At 45.1% G+C, this 20982-nt stretch overlaps 1 protein-coding gene and 1 long non-coding RNA gene across 3 annotated transcripts in view; one reads left to right on the top strand and one right to left on the bottom strand.

Annotated features, from left to right (window-relative positions):
- NEURL1 (neuralized E3 ubiquitin protein ligase 1) overlaps nucleotides 1–20982 on the top strand; it is a 159307-nt gene that overhangs the window by 12883 nt on the left and 125442 nt on the right. The gene's annotated exons all lie outside the window — the stretch shown is intronic.
- Nucleotides 4672–5771, bottom strand: LOC133272433 (uncharacterized). Its single transcript, XR_009744419.1, has 3 exons — nucleotides 5661–5771; nucleotides 5188–5288; nucleotides 4672–4846 (listed from the first exon to the last, which is right to left on the bottom strand). It is a non-coding gene; the product is annotated as an uncharacterized LOC133272433 (long non-coding RNA).

Raw genomic sequence — 20982 nt, 5'->3', positions numbered from 1 at the left:
CTAAGAGTGCTGCATCTAATTCATCAGTGTTGCTTTAGCAACATGGTGCAGGATGCAAATAGTCTCCTTGGTAACACTTCCTAAGTGTCATTAGATAAGCGATGGTTATAAACACAGAAGCAGATCAGAATGAGAGACATGCTCTTGTGCTTGTGTCTCATCTATAAAGTGCCTTTTTATAGCCCCAGACATCATGATCAGCAGGATGGCAAAAGGACAGAGGAAAGCTGTTTTGAGGATCGTAGTTCTTGTTCACGTTTTATATGTTGTGTTTTTAACCCAAGTCAGAAAACCCCACACCAGTGATGATGGGATTTTCTGGCTTGTTTCAAAAAAGGTTTTAGATAAAGTGAGAGTGTGTCCCTGCCTACTGATGGCACTTGTCAGAGTCATAGACCAAGTGTCTTCCCGACTCTCCAAGTGATGTAGATTGCAGACCTTTCTGCCCTCTACCCTAATGGCATACTCATGCCTTGGCGAGTTTTGGGTCTTCTCCCCTTCTGCTGAGCTTCCCCTGCCCCAGTATCTCTGCCAGAGGATTGCATCTTCAGAGCCAGATTTGGGTTTCTCTGTTAAATTCTGAAAGACCTTGCCTAGGGCTCAGCAACAAAGTAGGGATGAAGGTGAGAAATGGGGTTACTCAGTGCTCAGAAACAGGGCAGTTGTTTCTGCTGTTGGCATTGTCTTACAGAAAAGAGCCACGAATTGAGGCAGCTTTCCTAGCTCTCATGGTAATTGACTTCTTTTCCTAAAGCCTCAGCTGATGGACTGAAGGGATTGCATGGGAATCCTAGCTTTTGTTTAAACTCCCCTCAATTTTATACACTTCTCTGTTACAGAGAAAATCTGCAAGGTATAAAGAGAGTATGACCAATGACTCGACAATCAGAAAATGTACTAAAGAAACACCAATGCTTTTGTTTTCAACTAATCTTTATTTTAATCCCACTGGTCAATGACTCAGGATCTCATCCAAGGAGTCGGAATGCCTGATAATGTCAAACCGGAGCACATGAAGACAGTGGAAGGAGCCAAGTCCATGAGAGCATCAAAATAGGTTTATTCTGGTTTGGGGTGAAAGTCTGAAAGAGCAGATGGTTTTGTTTTATCATGAGCTTGACTCTGCTTCAATAGAAGCACACAATTGGTGAACTTTTGCATTGATTTTTTTTTCAAATCCTCTGAATCAAAGGTAAGCCAGACCCTTCAGGAAAACACCTGATCTGTGACCTCCAGCTCCACACACAAACCCAGTGACTGGAGACTGGCCGGTACAAGGGTCCCTTTTTCATTTCAGCAGAGTACTGCACCTTGCAATTTAGATACATGGCAAAAGACTGACTGCAAGTTTTCCTGTTCTAACATGAAAGGGAATTCGAACATCAATAATGTCTCTTTACGAGGAAAACTCAGAATAAAAAATGCCCAATCTTTCTCACAGCCCTTTTTTGCTCCCAGATCCTCTTGGAGTTCATCCATCTTCATCTCACTCATATCTTGTGGCCTTCATTGTAAATGTCAGTGCTAATTAATGAGACCTTGGTCCTCTCTGTAGTTAAGATGAGGAACAATCCAACATTTGTTTGTGAGATGGGTGCCCTTCCCAGGGGAAGGCAATGGGGCTGTTAGCCTTGTGTGTGACAAGCTGCAGGAGGTAAAGTCCGGAACACTGCCCTACCTCTGTAGTGTCAAAACCATGCAGATGAAGAGCTGGGAGAGAGAAATGTTTCCTAAACCTTTTAGGGATTAAAATGGAAAGTCTGGGCTCTTCTTACTGAATTGCCCCATCCCAGCCTGTCTCATCCAATCCCATTGAAGTGCTGGGCTCCTGGGAGCCCACAGGAGAGCACTGTTGAGTTTTTTTGCTTTGTAAAGGAGACATTGGGGTGGTTGGACCACAGGATGCCATTCCAGCCCTAAGGCAAAATGTTGCTGCTTTCCCTGCGCAGCATAATGACCTTCATGCAGTGGATCCTGGGACTGATTTGAAGGCAAAGTTTGTCTCTGCATCCAAATTGTTCTGCAGTAGAGAGACTGAGCAGCCGTTCCTCACCACCTTGGCCCGTGGCTTTGTAGGACATAGGAATTTTGGCGAATGACTCTGCTAAATGGGAGCTCAGCCCTCAACCCGCCCTCCCCTTTGCTGTGTGCAGAATAGAGCATTTCTCTCCAGGACAGCTGAATTGCTGTGCTTCTGACACGTGCCATTTCGATACCGAGTTCTTCAACATTTGTAAGCATAATTTTTTAAACTGCCTTGGGACAGGAAAATGATCTTTCTCCCCAATATTCCTGGCATATTTCTGCTGCAGAGCAGTGGGATAAAGCTTATGCTTCCTGCGAAAAATAAAGAGCAGGAGGGGTAAGTGAGGTTTTTCTGCATGCCCTCTCACGGTACTTTGAGGTCTCCAAGTAAAAACGTATGGAGGGCAAGAACAGACCTAAATCCTCTCATTGTCACCGCTTAACATACATGTCCCTGTGGTTCTTCACTGAGCTCTCATTTTGCAAAACCAAATTTGAAGCAATCCAGCACGATTTAGACCCGATTCAGACCTGGTCTAGCTGAAGAGCGGGCTGGCATTTTGCTCCCACAAACATCATAAAATGCAAAGTACCATCATATGTGACATTGCAGACTTTCCAGGTGGTCACAGACCAAGGTGGAGTTCAGCCTGAGACTCATTTCCCATGACAGGTAGGACCATGCCAGCTCATTTGAATGTGTGCCACCCTTTTGACACCTGTGGGGATCTCAGGAGGTGCATTGGCCCTGCCCACCCCCTGGGGTGGTTAATGCAGCCATGCTGCAACCTTCACCTGAGCTGGTTCAGGCACTTCTGCAATCCCATCCCAAATAGCACCTCTGCGCAATGTCGGTTCATTGGCCGTTCAGCAGAAAGAGCAATGCTTTTATACTCTCAGCCCTGTTTTCTGCAGCACCTTGGTTTTCCTTGGAGATCTGTTCACACATGAAGCCTACCCCTCTCCTTGAGGCTGATAGGAGCACAGGGCCCTGTGATGAGGCTGTGAGCAAGAAAACCCCAAATCTCAGCTCACATACCTGAGACCAGGGGGGTCTGTGTTGTGCAATTGCAAACTCCCTTTAAATCAGTGTCTCAGTACAAGCAAGGCAGCTCTGTTTTTTTTTGAGACCTTGTGTTATTTTTCTTGGTCTGTACTGGGAATCAGGATTTTCACACCCCATTGTGGCTTCTTAAACCCACAAGGAAATCCTTTCTTTCCTCTCTTGATCAGTTGATGCTGTAGCTTTGCAATGCAGCCTCAGTTAGAGACAGGGGAGCACTGTAGGATCACACTGCGGCTCTGATGAGGCATGCTCCATCCCATATGGGGTGGTGACAGACATCACTCCCCAGCTCCTAGCCCCCACTGCTCCTGTCCCATGTGCACTGGCTGCTCCATATCTGCAAACCAGTCTCCCCTGCCAGCCCCCCAGTGCCAGATGCTGATCCCCATCCACCTCCTGACAATTGTGGTGGTCTGTAGATGGGGACTCAAGTGAGTCCCTGCAACAGAAGGGCATCCTAGTGCCCAACTCAGCAAATGAGATTCCTCTCTTTATCCCCCCCCATCCTGACCTCCAGTTCTCCCTTTGCTGCCTGTTTCTGTGAATATGCTCCATTTTGCATTTCTTCACAGAAAAATAGATGTGACTGCAGCCAGAAACCCTTCCCAAGCAGCTGGGTCAGCCACGGGGGAACTCTCCCTTTGACACAGAGGTCCCTCATTCAGTATTCACCTCTGACAACAGATGACTTTTGGCCAGTCTCTTCTTGTTCAGATGCGGGTGTTATCTGTCACTCACTGGGTGCTTCTTCTGCAGCTGGGAGCTGCTTTCACACCATGCAGTCATATGCTGTGTCTTGGACTGGCACCCTCTCTGTTATTTCTATATTTTTAGTGGCCTTCCTTGCTCAATAACATTCATTATCTGTATTTTTTTTGTGATAAGCATCTCCTTAGCAGAATATTAATGTATATAATTAAGATAGTATTTTGCTCTTGAATTACACTGTTCATCCCCAAACTGACTTAATTACACAGCTGCTCCCCTGTGTTAATTTAAAAGCTTAAATATGGAGATGGGGGCAAAATTTCTTCCTCCAAGGAGAAAAACTCCATTTCAAATTTCTAGCTGTGTTGAAAACCGTGGTTTCTCTGTTTTGAGGAGGGGAAGAAGTCAAGGGAATGGTACTGCTGATTTTTGTTCTAATCCTCTACATAAGGAGTGAACCAGAACCCCCCTTGATTTTTGCTTCCCTAACAGCCAGATGAAATCTGTCAGACAAGGCACCTGCTTTTCACCAGCTTCCAGTTTGCAAACCATAAACCTAGCTTAAACAGCAGCTTTAACCTCTTGGTGTTACAACAAGCAGGAAGAAAAATGCCTCCACACAAGCCTGGAGGATTACTTCAGCTTTCTGCAAGGCAGTTGAGAAGTTATATTCAATTTTGCTGTCAGTTCTTCTGCTTTAAAACATTGCCGCTGTAAACTATCAACCCCTCCTGCGAGTACATTCATGTTTGGAACTATGCAGTAAATCAGATTATAGCTGCCCTTTATTAATTCTGGTGCACAAGACTGCAGCAGTAGAGGTTTGATTCAGAGAAAATGAATGAGGATAGTTAAAGTCAAATATAAATAGAGCTCATTAAAAAACAAACAAGCTAGCCTCTGTTTCATTATGTGACTCTTAACTGCACCATGAGAATAGAAGTAGTTCTCATTAAAGTCCCCTAGCAGTCATGGTCTCTTCATCTTCTCCTGCAAACTTGCTCACAAGCTCTTAGGAGCTCCCAGGAACCTGAATCCAATCTGCACCTTGGAATGGGAGGGAAAAAGAGAAAGCAAACAGATGCCTGTGTGCATGTGTACACAAAAATTGAATGTAACCCTGCCAGCACATCCATGTCCCATTTGAGCTCCTAGCTGTGTCTGTACGGAGTACTACCACTCCCTGTATCTAAGGCCCCTCTCTTATGCTTTCAGAGGGGGTCTTTTCTAAGACCCCTCTCCTGACTTTGCTAGGCTAAGCCAAAGGAGCTCTTCGATTTCTCGTCCTCTGTCCCATGCTTCAGCTGGGGTTCATCCTGTGGGTGCTGGTGCTGCTGTGGAGCCAGATCCCCATTTCCCTCCAATGTACTGCTGCAGCCAACTGGTACCTGGGGATGGGCTTTGTCGTGGGGTCAGGATCGCTCCCTGGCTGCAGGGAGGAGCATCCCCTCTGTGCCCCTCTGACCACCAGGACAAAGCCCAGCATTGCCTGTAAAATAAGGAAAAGCTCCTTGTTCTCAAGCACAGCCTGTGGGGAGCCCCTGCCCTTTCATCATCATCCCTCAAGGAAAGCTCAGACTCTGGTTTACACAGTCCCCATCCCTGTGTAGGTGGGTTTGTTCATTTCTGGTGGGCTTTTAAGTACATATGTTTTGGGGGAAGGGAGAAAGTAAAACTGCAGTGATGCAGTCAGAGCATGGAAAAAATCCAGCTATGGTAACAAAATAGAGTGTATAGCAGTCTCTGAAGAAGAAGGAAAGGTTGCAGAGTGGTACCCAAAGCTTCCAATTCACTAAGATTCAAGCAAACATTAATTTTAATGAGGCTTCAGCTATTGCCTTAATGAATAGGTCACACTTACCTTCATGAGATCCTGGTCATGCAGACATGGCAACTGGGAATAGAGTCCTGGAAAGGATATTGAGCAGTGTTTGAAAGGAAGACCTGCAGTTCTGAAAAAAGAAGCTACTTTTAAAGCAGTCTTAAAGCATGTTTTCTTTCAAAAAGGGTCTGTTAGAGAAAAGGCCACATGAGTCTCATTACTGCTAGTGCAAAAACACCAGTGGGAGGTTAGTATTCTGCTAAGGGAATAAAACGGCAGTATCTCTTGAGCAAATCTATTCCCACATGAAGAAGAGAGCTCAAAAGCAAATAGCACCTGTATGCTATTTACAATTGCAATTGAACACATATGGAGCCTGTAAGGGCTGTATCAGTTGCACTTTTCTCATGGTTTCCTGCTGCTACAAGCACCAGTTCAATCCCACTGTTACCACCAGTTCTATCCCAGTATTAGTAGCACGGGGAGCATGAGGTCATGGACTCCTCGATATTTTAAAGCAATACATCATCTACTCCTGCTCTCTGCAGTCTTAACTGGCGTGATGCCTGAGTGCCTGCCACAAGGGCTCCCTCTCTTCCAACTTTATGCAGAAAACCATTCCAAAGTTTTAATTATTTTTAATTCCTGATTGCAGAGCACTTTGGTGTGTGCAGATGGAAATCAGCAGAGAAGTGTTAGTTCATTGCACTTTAGCATTTTTTATGTATACATATGTTTTGCAAAAAGAGTTGCAGCTTACTCAGAACCTGGACTGGACTGTGCCTGACTGTTTAATTACTGTTCACACAGATGTAATTTGCAAAGTGTTAATTTCCAAAATCAGTGCACTCTAGTCCAATAAATATTTAATGCTTCCATCTGCCATTTTTAGGTTAGTTACCAACCCTGCTAGATGGAGTCTATGAAACAGTTGTCTACTGTTGACATAAAGAAGGGTTTTGAGATCCAGCTTGCATAGAAACCTAGAAAAAAAAACAGATTTCCTGAACCCAGTTATATTCTCTTTTCTAGATTAAATATGGATAGGGAGAACATTGCATATGGAGACAGGTTTATAGCAGGCAGGCCCCTGTAAAATTACATCTTAATTTTATGAAGGGAAATACATCGAGCCTTCCCTAGTGAGACTACGACTGCAGATCCCAGGTCTGAATTTTGAGACCAATCTAGCTGGAGCGTACAGCATCTTTTCCAGTGGGAACAGCCTAATAAAGTGGGGGACATTTCAAAGAGCAAAGAGGAGGTGGAGAAGCCCCTTGCCTGTGCAGGCAGCAGGGAGCGCATGGGGCAATGCAGGCAGCCGGGGCTCCTGTGGGTCTTAGTGGGATGTCGACCTTGCTTTCTGCAAAACTGAGGGCAGCAAAACTTGCCTCTCTCTGGCTGTGCTGCAGACTATTTAATTACTGATATTCATGGAGGATTTGGAGCTCTCTGGATGGGAATGCCCTGTGCCAATGCAAATGTCACTGCTCGCAGTACAACATGGGGGCCTCGATGATTAGTTCTGTTTTACTGTTTTTCTTGTGTAATTATGTTTAATTCATGTGTTGTTTCATCAAAGTGTCTGTCACTCAGGGCTTGGCCTCATCTTCTTAAATAGCTGGATATAAAATTACAATGTGTTCCTCCAGTGAGACCATATTTCCAGAACATCATGACAGCTTTATTATGACACAGGGTTTTCTGTTTAGCTGAACAGATACACTGAATTATCCTTTTAAAAAAATCAAAACCTCTTGCAGTTGGATCCTTAGATGTGCGCCATTTTCCATACAGGGTTACCCTAAATCAACATAATAAGGGTGGCCTTTAAGCTTTCTTGCTCGGTCAGGGTGGGACAGTAGTTACACAGGAGCCAAGTAGCAAAGCACCAAGCAAAGCATGGCTGATTTTCCAGCAGCAAATGTTCTCTCTTTGAGTCCTTCCCCAGCCTAGTGGCAGCTTCCAGGAATTATTCAGAAAGTAGTGAACTAGCAGGAATGTTCCTCATATCCTCACGGTGCCTAAAGCTCCTGTAGGAACCTGGAGAAACATTGCTGCCAGTACCACCATGCTTTAAATACCAGACCCCAAGCTGCTGCTGTGAGACGCTGTGAGATGGGTGGAAGCCTGTGACTGTAAATATTAATCTGTTGTTTGGATAATGCTTTTAGCAGTGCATTCAGATGATTGCCCAAAGCTATTCCCCCCTCTACTCTAAGCCTAATGGGACCTGAATGAAATTGTTTCCTGTATCTTTACGCTGCGTAGTTGGATGTAATACCTGCAGCTAATGCACCAGGGACATGCAACAGCAAAGTTCTTAGAGCACTTGGTGAAGATGCTGCTGTAGTGGATGGATGGCTTTTGGGATGGGTAGATGTGTCAATCAATCTATAATGAGACAGCAGGGGCCCAGCTTAAATGCCTCTATGCGAATGCATTTAGCATGGGGAATAAACAAGAGGATTTAAAGATGTGCATATGCCTTCAGGGATATGATCTTACTGGCATCATGGAGACATGGTGTGATGGCTTCTATGACTGGAGTGTTGGAATCAAAGGATACAGGCTCTTCAGGAAGTTCAGGGAGGGGAGATGAGGAGGGGATTTTGACCTCTATGTCAATGACCAGCTGGAGTACATGGCGCTCTACCTGGGGATGGATGGAGAGCCAACTAAGAGCTTATGGGTAAGGATTAAAGGGAGACTGGGGACAGGTGGCATTCAACTGGAGGTCTGCTACAGGCCACCTGATGAGGAAGGCTGAGTAGATAAGGCCAAAGGCAAGGTCCTGCACCATTCGGGGCAACTGCGGGCACAAATACAGGCTGTGGGAGAATCAATTGAGAGCAGCCCTGAGAAGACAGACTTGGAGATGGGTTGACAAGAAGCAGGACATGACCTGGCAGTGTGCACTTGAAGCCCATAAAGCCAACCGTGTGCTGGGCTGTGACCAGGTCGAGGGAGGTGATAATCCCCTGTACTCCACTCTCATGGGACCCCACCTGGAATACTGTTTTCAAACCTGGAGCCCCCGGCATAAGAAGGATGTGGACCTGTTGGAGTGAGTGCAGAGGAGGCCATGAAGGTGATCAGGGGGCTGGAGCACCTCTCTTGTGAAGACAGGCTGAGAGAGCTGGGCTTGTTCAGCCTGGAGAAAAGAAGGCTCTAGGGTGACGTTACAGCAGCCTACCAGTACTTAAAGGAAGTCTATAAGATATCTGGAAAGGGACTTTTTACAAGGGGCATGTAGTGATAGGGCAAGGGTAAATGGCTTTAAACTGAAATGAGGTTGATTTAGATTAGATATTAGGAAGAAATTCTTTACTATGAAGGTGGTGGGACACTGGCACAGGGTGCCCAGAGAAGCTGTAGCTGCTTCATCCCTGGCAGTGTTCAAGGCCAGGTTGGACAGGGCTTTGGGCAACCTGATGTAATGGAAGGTGTCCCTGCCCGTGGCAGTGGGGTTGGAACTGGGTGATCTGTAAGATCCTTTTCATTCTATGAATATGGATTAAAAAAATTTGCTGTATTGTGGAACAAGCTTTTGAATTGCTACTGTGGTGGGCTATGCTTGTGTAACCAGATACTACAGTCTCTTTTTGGCCTTCATGTAGGTGGTGATGTGCCAGAAAGGGATAAAAAAAAGAGAAGCATGGGAAATGGTGTTGGAAGCATAATTTGCAATATTGCTTTGGCACAAGTCCCTCACTTTATTTTATTTTATTTTTTTAAGATGACTTTTAAACTGTGTGGGACAGGTTCTGAACGGCTGCTTCACAGCTTCATTAACCAGCACCTAACCTGACGAAATCCCCAGTGCCTGGAAATTATTATTAAAGCAAGCGGTCCTTTTGGCTAATGCCTGTGTCTCCACTGCACATGCTGGTCCTCTACTGTGTCCTGGGCAGTTTTCTTGGCTACTTTTATCTGATTTCTTGAGGGAGCCAGGACCGCTGAAGTGCAGGGGGGCAGGAGCTGTCTCACTGTTTCTTACTGTTGATCTGGACATGTGCATAGTGGCGAGGCAGTCCTACGGAGTGCGAAGCACTTTCTGTCCGTATCGTCTCCTTTGCAGCAGTCTCTGCAGGAGACCAGAATCTGAACACTGCAGAAATCTGTTTGTTAATGTAAGAGAGCATGGTCTGCTAGTCACAGCAGGGTTTAGTGAAGATAAATCCTTCTACTTGATGTTCCCAGCTCTCCCACGCAGATACCAAGGCATTTCACCTCTCTGCGCTTCACAGTGACTATGTGTAGGGACGAAGGAAGGAGAGACGCAGAGTTGCATTATTGTTGTCATGGTCTAATTCTAACCAGAACCAAGTGGCAGGAAAGAAACGGCAGTTCTCGGTTCCTGCTGCCGTCATTTAGACCCAAATTAGTGACTCAGTGTGAGCTCAAAGGAGGTTTGAGCTGATTAGTGTTGGGTCTGTTGCAGGCCCCCATTTCCTCCCTTGCAACTGGTGGCCACATGACAGAATCCATCTTTTTTTGGCCAAAAAAGAAACTCCTTTGCCCCCCATCTCTTATTTTGAAAGGTAGTTTCAGCTAAATCCCCTAATGGAAATGGGCTTGCTGTGCCATGCAGTATGTCCTGAAGTAAGGGATGGGGTGGGGTGGTCTGGCCAGGGAAAGAAGCCAAGTCATCCCTGTGGAAGGATCATCTCATGTGGCTTTGCTGAAAATTGAAGGGATTGTACTGAAGACTGAAGGCATGTTTGAACTCAGGGTGTGGGTTGTCATTTGACCAGCCTGTTGCCTTGATCTGATGAGCTTTTGTGCAATTTATGGGAGATTCTTCTCCTGCTGACACCTCTTCTCTTGGTGATAGCCCTGTGCAAGCAGGACCTTCCTGGAGATGCTGGTACATGCACTGATTTGAGGGTTGTCCCTTGCAGCCTCCTGAAGGCCAGTTTCCCAGGGCTGTGATTTTCACTTTTTTGTTAACCAAGAGTCGAACTGTGCATCATGAATTCAGCAGGTGGAGCCAACAAGGCAGCCTTATTGCTTCCTCCCATGTATTTCTACCACAGGATCCAATCTCCTGTCTTGCAGAGGCCAGGCAAGATCATTCAGTTTGCACAAGAGTGGGCCTCCTGCAAGACAGTACTTTGCTTCTTCATCATCTCACTACAGAGGTCTGATTATGCTGCCTCTGTAAGCTTCAGTCGAAGAACTTGCTTCCAAAGACCACATTAGTATTCTGCAAAGAAAATGGGAGTGCTTTCTTCATTGAGTCAGCTCAAAGGGCTAGTGTGTGTCAGCTATTGTAGGAAATAAAGTGGCTGCTGGAAAAAATTAAATATTTAAACAAACATATGTTTGCATTGAATTGTGTAGGTTCAGAAATTAAGTTGATTTAAAAAGATGGGGGCTCGTTCAGGAGAGCAGTGGTGTGAGAGCCAGCAGCCCCCCAAGACTGCAGGGTGAAACCCCTGGGTACAGGGGTTGACTTCCATAGTCTCCTGCAGGGCAGACAGCACACAAAGGGCCTTGTAAAAGAGATAAGCAAAAGCAAACTGGGGAATAACAGCACTTCTGTAAAACTACATTTCCTGGGTATTAGGGTAAATCTAAGCTACAGGAATTCAATAGTGCAAATCTGACTGATAGCCATATTAGTAAATAATAATAAAAGACCTGTGACAGTTCAGCTCTAGCTTGACTAATGTAGTGTGATTGTATCTATCTTGAAGAGAAAAATGCAATAGCACGGAAAGTTCCTTTCTGCCATTTATCAGGTGTGTGGATGTCATTGGATGACATTCAGGCCTGTACAAGGGACCATCACACATATACTTTAGGGTCTGTTTCGAGCCTTCTTAAAATACCCTGTTTCTACGTCCTGAGCCTTTGTGCTTGATGCAGTACACCCATTGTATGGAAAATAGCAACCTCCTTCCCATGTTTAATGTGAGGATTGTTTCTCTCTAACAGGCAGGAAAGAGTGAGATAGCAACCAAGGCAACCTGTTTCTCCTTTACTACATCAACAGCATTTGCTAGTGCTAAGGGGCCTCTGCAACCCTGGGCAGCAGTATGGATTGCGTATTTTTCTTATTTAATGACCAAGAGGAGCCAGAGCTAGGTGATAAACTTGGCTAAACAGCACGTGCTGAGTGAAAGGGCTTGCATCTGACCAGGTGGGAAATGGCAGGTTCATTACCTGCCTGTATTTCCCCAGGCATACCTGACGGCATTAAAAAGTTAGAATTATTTTGCTTTGGGTGGAGTTAATTGGGATTAATTGGAATGGGCTGCTGAGTCACCACCTCCAGTGTGCATATTAATGCCACCTCACACTCTTCTTCCTTCCAATCCAGTCTAAAAACGGAGGGATGGGAAGAGTGTCTGGCAGTATCTGTGTGGCAGAGGTGGGTGTTGAAGCTCTGAGTCCTTGCTCCCTACAGCGGTGTGGTGACTGCTGGGAAATGCTGCTTTCCACTAACACATTTGCTTTGTGTTTGCCTTTTCTGGTGGCAGCCAAGGCACCCTACATCTTTACTTCTTTTTTCCAGATAGACGCTGATGTTATGTGACTAGCCCAGGAGAGGTTTGCTTTGAGCAGTGAGGAGATATTGGGAGCTCTGCTTCTAACTGCAAGTGTGCAGATCCTAATCTGTAGCTCAGATGAATTCTCAGCCTTATTTTCTTTCCAATAATGCTTCTTAGGGCAAAGAATAGAACATAGAGGTAAACCTGCTCTCGTTCACTTGGATGGGAACAGACCCTGGCTTTCAAAGTGGTAATAACCAGTGTTGTTGGAGCTTATCTTACAGTAAGCCAGAGGGCCCATGCAGGATTATGGTCCATGTGCTCTGGTGCAGGAAGAAATATGCAGGCTCTGCCTTGGAGAATGTACACCCTTCTTAAAATGGTCTCATAAAGATCTGTATGACTTGCCTGTCAGGCATTAGCTCTGTGTCAAAAGGAACAGTTTTAAGTGCTCAGAAGTCCAGCTTTTCTTTTTGGTTGTTTTAAAGCAAAACAAAATAAATTAAAATGGCCACTTAAGTAAGGTAATGTTATTTCCAGCTTTCTAAGAAACTGTTGGAAAGGGAAAGTGCAAACCTTTGCTGGGTTTGGCAGCTTCCTTGGAAACTCTATCCTTGTGTGTGAGTACATTAAAAATAATGCTATCTGGCAGCTTTTTTTGAGCCTGGAAGCTAAAAGGTAGTACCCAAATCTGTATCATGAACTTCTTGCATCTTCATGGAATCAGAAGTCATTACTATCTCAGACTTACCACTCAAACTCATGGAGAGGAAAACAGCTGGTCACACTTAATTTTAATGACGTTTCAGTATTACATCGTTCTTCCCCTTTCCCCAAGCCTTGCAATGAGGTTTGTGTGCAATAACGCAGGATGAACCTCACTAAGTCTCTCCAATGGCCAATTCTTGTGTTTAAGTTTGCTGGGAGCTTTCCTGCTGATGCCTGCTGCTATATTGTCTCTTCAGCTGGGAATCCATCCAAGTCTGTAAGCAGAGATGAGGCTCAGCTTCTGAGTTTGGACCTAGTTCTGGAGTGCCAACTGGCCGAGTGTTGGGTACCAACTGTACCAACTCAGCTAATAAATCACACTGTCTTGGGTGACAAAAATCAGGTTCTAAATCTAGGATGCTAAAAGTGGTAACTGTTAGTCAGCAGGGAAATACATACTGTTTTTTTATACCCTCTCTCCTCTTCCAGGCATTTACTAATCTGAGATGTGTGTTGCTGGAAACATCTCTATTCTTTTGCATGTCTCTTTCCTTTATTGCATAAAGACTTACCCATTCAACACTTACACAGTGCAAGAGTATTAGTAAACATAAGCTTGTTGGTATTTGGCATGGCCAAATCTTCTGACTGGAGGGAAAATGTACAACTTAAAGGTTTGGGATAATAAAACCCCAAATGTAACTTGTGTTTGAGAGATAACCATGGTCGATGTTAGCCCTAAGGGTGTTGGGGTTTTCACTTAGCGGTGAAATGAGATCCTTGAACGAGAACTGTATAATTGTGCTGGAGATTTGTGCCTGGAGTTGCTGCTTCTGTTTGTCTTCAGTGTGACATGAAGAACTTTCTAAGGACACTGAGAGGTGGCAGTTTTACAGCTTTCTTTAGCTACAAGATATCTCTCTGATTCCCCTAAGAATTGGTTTCTTTACCTCTCTGCTGCAGGGAGACTTTCTTTTTTTTTTAACTATTACCTTGACTAACAATGATAAATGATAGTTAAGATGGTAAATGAAGCATCCCTTGAGGGCAAACTGTACCTCAAATAATAGATCCTTTTTTCATTTTGCACAACTCTTTTACATTAAGGATAGCTGTATGACTCTGGAGAAGGCACAAAGGCTGGCTTGACAAGCTCATGTAGGCAGTGGTTTAGCGACATGGACCCTTCTTTCTCATGTTTATTATCCCACAACTGTTTCAGCTCTGGCTCGTGGCTCAGATCCTCAACACAGCCTTTATTTCTAGCACAATGATTTGATGCTCTTTTGCAGTTGGCTGCATTTAGTCTCTTACATCAATTCTGGGTGCTTGGTTACTGAAAAGGCTAACAAATACAGAAAAAAAGTAAGTATGTGGTTATCAATCAGACTGCAAAGATTGATTTTAAGAGCAAAGATTAAAAGAGCTGAATATGAGTAGCTCTGAAAATGAAGACTAAATAAGTAGGTATGTTTTTACTCTATTTGATGGATGCAAACAAGAGGAAGACTCCTTTAAAGTGCTCAGATACAGCAAAGATGAACTGAGGGGAAGACTTCATGTGATTAGCAGGTAAACTTTGAGACATCACTGCGCTGTAGGTGTAGTAACATCTTTAGTGCCACAGGCCTTGTAACATTAGACTTACTGATTTGGCTCTTGGATAATAAGTTCAATATAGGAACAATCCTTCTCTAGTAGAGAAGATTAATAGGTTTGGGCCTGAAGGAGCTATTCTGATCCAGATCAGAGTCTGGTCTGGTCATGGCTATAGTAAGTCTTCTCCTCCCTGAGTGCTCAGTGATAGTGTGCAGCCAGGGGACCAATGCTAGTCTTGCAGGGAGTTGGGTTTTCCTGGATAACAGGGTGAAAAGCTCCGATATCTATGTCCGGAAGGCACTGTATAATTATTCAAGGAGTTTGATGTATGTTGCCCTACTTTTGTTGTGCCCCTGTTACAACCAGCTCTTCTGGCTGTTGGTGTGGAAGTTGGTGTGGCACATCTTCTCATGCTTTTGTGCTTTTCCACACAACAGCTGGGAAGGCCAGGTCTTCAGATGTTGATCCTCTTAGGTTCTTCTCAAGGATTTAACATTGCTTTCTTTTCCCCTGAGTTCTTGCCCAACCCATCTTGCTTTGCTTTCAGCTTGAACCCCTTTCTCTGGCCTTTGTGTCAATGGGCAGTGACAATGCTCTGTGCAGCAGAAAGCACCCTAACCTCCTGAGGGATGGCACCATTGTCTTTTTGCCTTGTCCTCCTGCATATCTGTATGTATACAAGTGTCTCAGTGCCCTCTTTTCCCACCCTCTGTTACACAACGCCTGGTTGGGCTACAGCCTCTGTGAATCTGTGATTCAGCGCAGAACCTCTCATAATTAAACAAAACCAAAATCAACACCCCCCCCTCAAGCAACCTGCAAAATAAACTTTATTTTCCACCAGTTTTCTAATTTTTGTTCTAGGGCTCTGGCTTTGCCTGCAGGTGGGTTGGGAAGTGAAGGGGCACCCTGCTTTGGAGCAGAGCTGTCGTGTTGCTTTAGCTTCAGCAGCCTCTAGTAAGGAGAGTAATAACAGTTGAGGCCAGGGCAGGATCAGGATTCCTCCTGTACTGTAGCTTTGTTAACTTTGTGGATTAGGCAGAGGAGTGAGTTTGTGTCTGGAGTCTAAGATGAACTCTATTTAAACCTGTGCTGTGAACAAAGGCTGATGAGTAAAACAAAAGGCTATTTTAATAATATATATTTTTTTTTCCCAAGAGGCCAATATAGGGGATTTTTTAATATTTCAAATATGGGGGAAATAATACTATCTGGAGGTGAATGAGTCACTTCCATGAGTCACCAATAGTGGGAAGAGGGGATTTAATATTTGTGAATCAGAAGCAAGACGTACAGTCTGTTCCCTGCTTGATGCGAGAGAGAAAATAATGGACAATTTCAAAAAGCTATATTCTCCCCAGAAGAATAAAAATCAGGTTTTAGACTCTCCATCATTGCAGGGTGAATGGCAGCCAGTCCTCCTGGCACTGCCTTCCTGCTGGTCCCTGGCCTGACTGCACCCAAAGGTACTTGCTGCTGGACGGGTTTTCCCAAACCTCGGGATTTCTGTCTCACACTGCTGATAGCTTCCTTGGTGTGATCCTGGGCATGGCTCCCACCACTTGTCACTCACTTTCTCCTCTATAATATGAGGCTGCTGACAGTAACTTGAGATTCATGAAGAGCCAGACTTTGTCCCTTCAGCAGCCCGTTTTCTTCCCATCAGAAAGATGATGTGTCAATGCAGGCAAGTGCTGCAGGCAGCCGGAGAGGATGGCAAGCAAACCGCGAGTCAGTAAATCATGCCCTGGCTATGCTAATAACTCTTTCAAACAGCCGGTTAGTGCTGTGTTAGAGTATAACTGCTCAAAATCTCATCAGAGGGAGGGTGTCCAGCCCTGGTGATAAAAGCACCGGGGCGAAAACTGCCTGCACCGGCAAGCTGTGAGCTCTCGGTCCTGGGCGCAGGACTCTGTGCACACAGCGTGTGTTCTGTGGCTCCTCTCTCCAAGGCTTGTGGGTCTTAACCCAGCCTAAGTAGAGGAGGAGGGAGTGGGGGCTTTCTCCCCGTGTCCGCCAGCTGTCACTGTTGCTGCGCACACCCGGGCGGGCGGTGCAATTTGTCTGGCTGTGATTGACAGCTGAGCCATTCAGCGCTGACACCCCCCCAGGCTGGACCATGGCCCCTCGGGATGGACACCGTGCAATGCCTAAAATGGTGTTTGCTGGCCCAAAAGACCGAGGATGTTAGGCTCATTCACAGCGTGAGAGTATTTAGCCTCATCTTAACAACCTGTTCCTGAAGATGCAACTTTTATTGCTTATTAAAAGGCTCTAAGTGCTCCAGAGATAATTTTAGTGCATACACATTTCCCCCCCTTCTGGGTGATAACCATTTTAGAGATTTTTTTTTTTTTTTGAGAGGTTGTTACGGCACTAAAGCTCCCTCAAACTGCTCCTTCAATTAAACTGTGGTTTGTAAAACTGAAGGGGGAAAAAAGTAATAGTAAATTAGTAGTAGTGATCTCGGCAGGATCTGGCAGGCTTTGGCAGTGTGCATACCCACATATACATATCCACTTACCCATCTCTGTGCATGGGGACTCAACTTCTTTCACCTTTAATTTTGTGTGTATTTCTGTGGTTTAATTGAATTAATAAGAACTTGTGCTTGTAAAGTGAAGGAGATGGAGTTTTGTCTCCCCAGTGGGAAAAGGCTCAGAGATGGAGGTGTTCCTGTGCGTGCTTCCTAAGGGCTGCTGTAAAATTACTTGTAGAAGCAGTTAGCATCCTTTCAGGGTATTGCATCTTTACTGTCTGAGCTGACAAACGCAAAACTCAATTGGTATTCAACAACCTAAGACAAGAGTTGTCTGAAATTAGCCTGACATTCACCCTATTTATCATATACCTATATTGTAATCAAGTTTTGCTTGAGTTCAGATATCCAGAACTTGATACTTAGGAGGACTGAGTTAGCATAGTGTTACTTGAATTAACTATTGATGTACTTTGTGGAGATTATGCAGCATCAAAAACCCCTCACCACACTCTGTTTTACATGTGACCTTGTTTTGGATTTGAGATCCTGATACTTACTGAACCAGATTCTGCTGTAAGAGCTACAGAGGTAAACCGGAAGTCATGCCATCCCTCAGTGGTGCTGCTCTAGATTTGCAGCAAAGAGCAGCATCTGGCCTTTAAAATTTAATTCTGGTAAAAGCAAACACCAATCTACACAACTTTATCCATTTAGATTAGATCCTGCCTCATACAAACATTAATTCAGAGGAGACAGTGAGCTCCTGGCAGAGACAGATAGATAATCCCAGCACCTGCCTTGTGCTCACGTACTTACTATTGTCTCCTTTCAAACCGGTGTTTTCTTGTTGATTGTCTCCCTTGAAGCTAAGCATTAAGAACAGCAAACTGATGTTTTTCAATAGTTTTCTCAATTCCTGACCAGATTAGATGAGCTGACTGCAAAGGGGAAGAATTTGTGGGAACATGTGGCTGTGTGCAGCCAGAGCTGCATGGGGAATCTCCAGGGAAAAGCTGGGTTGAATTTAAAATGGGTTTCTTGTGCATCTGTGCTACTGCATCAGTCAGACCCCTTTTGTATTAGGTGGCTGTGCAACTAGAGGGGTGAAAGGCATCTTTCCCATCTGCATTTCTGCTTTTAATTTGGCAGTGTAGAAGTCTGGTTCGCAGCCAGTTGAGTAGCTGTGCTCACAGCACACTGTCCATGTCTCTGTGTCTGTAACGTGGGCTTGGGAATGCGTAAGAAGTGAGTTATGATCAAAAAGGCCATTTGTTTCTCTAATAAGGTATTTACATGTGCAGTTCAAATAAACACAGCCAGAAATGAGGCGTCCTGATGTGTGCTTTGAAAACGTCAGCTGGGGGTGTGGAAGGAGGCTGATAAGGAGTTTGGTCCTTTCCAAGCCCTGTTGTTGCCTTTCCTGCCTGCAGCTGGGTGCTGCTGCTCAGGGCTCCTCCAGGCTACTTTTGATTGCTTTCTACTGATGCGTTGACTTCTGTCTGGATCTCCAGGGAGCCAGCAGTAATAGAGTGCTCCCTGCACAGCAGTAACAGTGGAGTCGGTCCTTAGCTGGGGTGCCTCCTTGCCTTTCTGGCTACAATAGTCTCAGTGCTCCCCATTTAGGGTGGGGAGCTGGCAGCCCACTGCACTGGGCTTTGGGAAGAAAAGTATCTCAACTATGGGGCAATAACATACTCATGGGATTGATGAGACTTAGTCTTGATTTATGCAAGAGAAGCTGGGGACAGGTTTCCTCTATGTGTGGTGAATGACAGGGTCTGTGCCCTTGTTGACTCATAGGACCTCCCCTTTTTTCTCTTCTGTGTTTCTCCTTCTTTGCTTAACCACAAGCACTGTATTGAAATTCTGTTGCTGAATAAATGTCACATCCCAGGCAGTATTTGTCTTTGTTTTCCATATTTCTTTGCCACATTGAGGCTTATCTTGTTTATCAGGTTTGAATAAACAGCCTGTGGTTGTGCAGAGATGGGGAAAAGCAAAGGTAAGGGTTAATCAGGTGATACCCAGATACTGCCAGCTGGGATGTGAGCGTATGCTCATGTGTTAGGCAGAGGCGAATTTAGTTTGCCTATGCTGAACCTGAGTAAATAAGCTCTGCTGAGAGGTGGTAGGACCTGCACAAGGTCCTCATACAGCTTCCACATGGTTTAGGGGGGAGATAGAGAAGGGTGCATCTGTTCAAGGACTGCAGCATAAAAAGCACCTAATTCAAGCTTTGCTTCACCAAATAGCAGTCTTGACAATTAGAAAGACAGCTGAAACAGTTTACATAACAAGAGGAAAATGAAGTGACCTGCTCCTATTTGCATTCATGGCAGTGGTTAAAAGATACAGGCTATGTGATATAAGTTTGCTGATCAGATAGTTAACAGATAAGCTTAAAAATGCCCCACCATACTGGCAAAAATAATGGGTAAATACAGTAGAAAGACTGCCATGGGGCCACACATTAAGCCTGGCTCACACTGGGAGTAACTGGAGGGAGATGGTGTGGTTTGCACCGAAGTGTGGCTCAGTGCTTGCATGTGTTCCTCGCTGCATCCGTCCTAAAGACTCTTAAGAAATAAGAGATAACGCAGTGCTGGGCTCACTGTGGTGTGGTTTCCAAGAGAGGCTGCTGGCCACAGGACTCTCCTTCATCTGCGCTCTGGAAACAAACAACCAATTTTTCATTTTTAGTGGTTAATTCTGGAAATATGAAGGTCTGTTTAGTCTTGTCTCCCTAACATAAACCAGCCAGAACAAGGCAGCTTGAGGGGAGTTTGCAGCAAGTTCCCTTATTTGGAATAACAGTCACTGGTGTAATGTGGCAGCTGTGAGACTCTCACACCCTGGTGGGGCTCAGGGGGTCAGGCTGGTCTGGTGATGCATCACAGGGCTCTGTTGGGGAATTGCAGAGGTGATGGACACATTTGAAGAAGCATGATGAGCTGGATTCTGCCTGTTTGTTGCACCCAGTCTGTAGGAGCAGGTTGTGCTGTGGATGGGGCCTGGAAGGATGAAATAGAAAAGAAAGCGTGGAGCCAAACTTTTTCATGTAACTTCCATGGCTGTGATTTTTCTGCTTGCTCTCTATAATGTATAGTGACATCCTACAAGCTCTTCCAGGAGCAGCTGCTGTCCTTGCTGGTCTCGTACCTGTTGGCATGTGCCACCTTCACAGGATCCTTGCGTCACAGCTGCGAACAGGCTGGTGCAGTGGCTGGGATGGCTATGAACCAGCCCAGCACTTCCCTTATCGCTGCCCTCCTTCCTCCTCTTCCTAATAGCTGTTTTCTCCCTGCTGCTCATAGAATCCTAGAATATTTTGGGTTGGAAAGGACCTTAAGATCATCCAGATCCAACCCCCTGCCATGGACAGGGACACCTCACACTTGATCATGTCACCCTATGCTCTGTCCAACCGGGCCTTAAACACTGCCATGGATGGGAGCCTTTGCCACTTCTTTGGGTGACTGTTCCAGTGCCTCCCCCCCCTCACAGTAAAGAACTTCCTTATATCTAACTTGAACTTCCCCTGTTTAAATTTAAACCCATTAGCCCTTGTCCTATTGCTACAGTCCCCGATGAAGGGTTTTGATCCTGCAGAAAGGAGCACATAACATCCCTTTTGCACATTATATTGTCCTTCTTGTGTTCTCTTTTTCTCTACAAGCACCAGATTTTCAGTAACTTGCTAATGGTGTGAACCTGTAAGCCTTTCACATGTACAACTTTCTGCGGTCTGACATCCTGTTGTCCCCAGCAAAAAGGGGAATGAATTCTCTGGGTTCCTGCTGAAGGTGTGATGGGAATTAGGCTTTGGTGAGCTGGGCCCTGCTAGAACTGTGGCATGTTCTCTGTGTTTGAGGTCTGGTTACTATTTACCTTTGACAAAAAAAAAAATTAAACACATGCATTTCATCTCTATATATGACTTTTAAGGTAAAATCGTTGTCCCTTATGCTGAACTGTCTATTTACACTCTGCTCTAATGCTATCTTCCTCTCTTCAGCAGTTGTATAAGAGCCTTCAGCTGCTGCTGGTGAGAGAGTGCTCTTTCTTTCTTCCA

This window comes from Pezoporus flaviventris, unplaced genomic scaffold (assembly GCF_033815535.1).
Source record: "Pezoporus flaviventris isolate CSIRO_AGI_PZ_B2104156 unplaced genomic scaffold, CSIRO_AGI_Pfla_v1 ptg000029l, whole genome shotgun sequence".
Classification (NCBI taxonomy): Eukaryota; Metazoa; Chordata; class Aves; order Psittaciformes; family Psittacidae; genus Pezoporus; species Pezoporus flaviventris.
The sequence above is the reverse complement of the archived record's forward strand: the minus strand, read 5'-3'. Positions and strand labels throughout refer to the sequence as shown.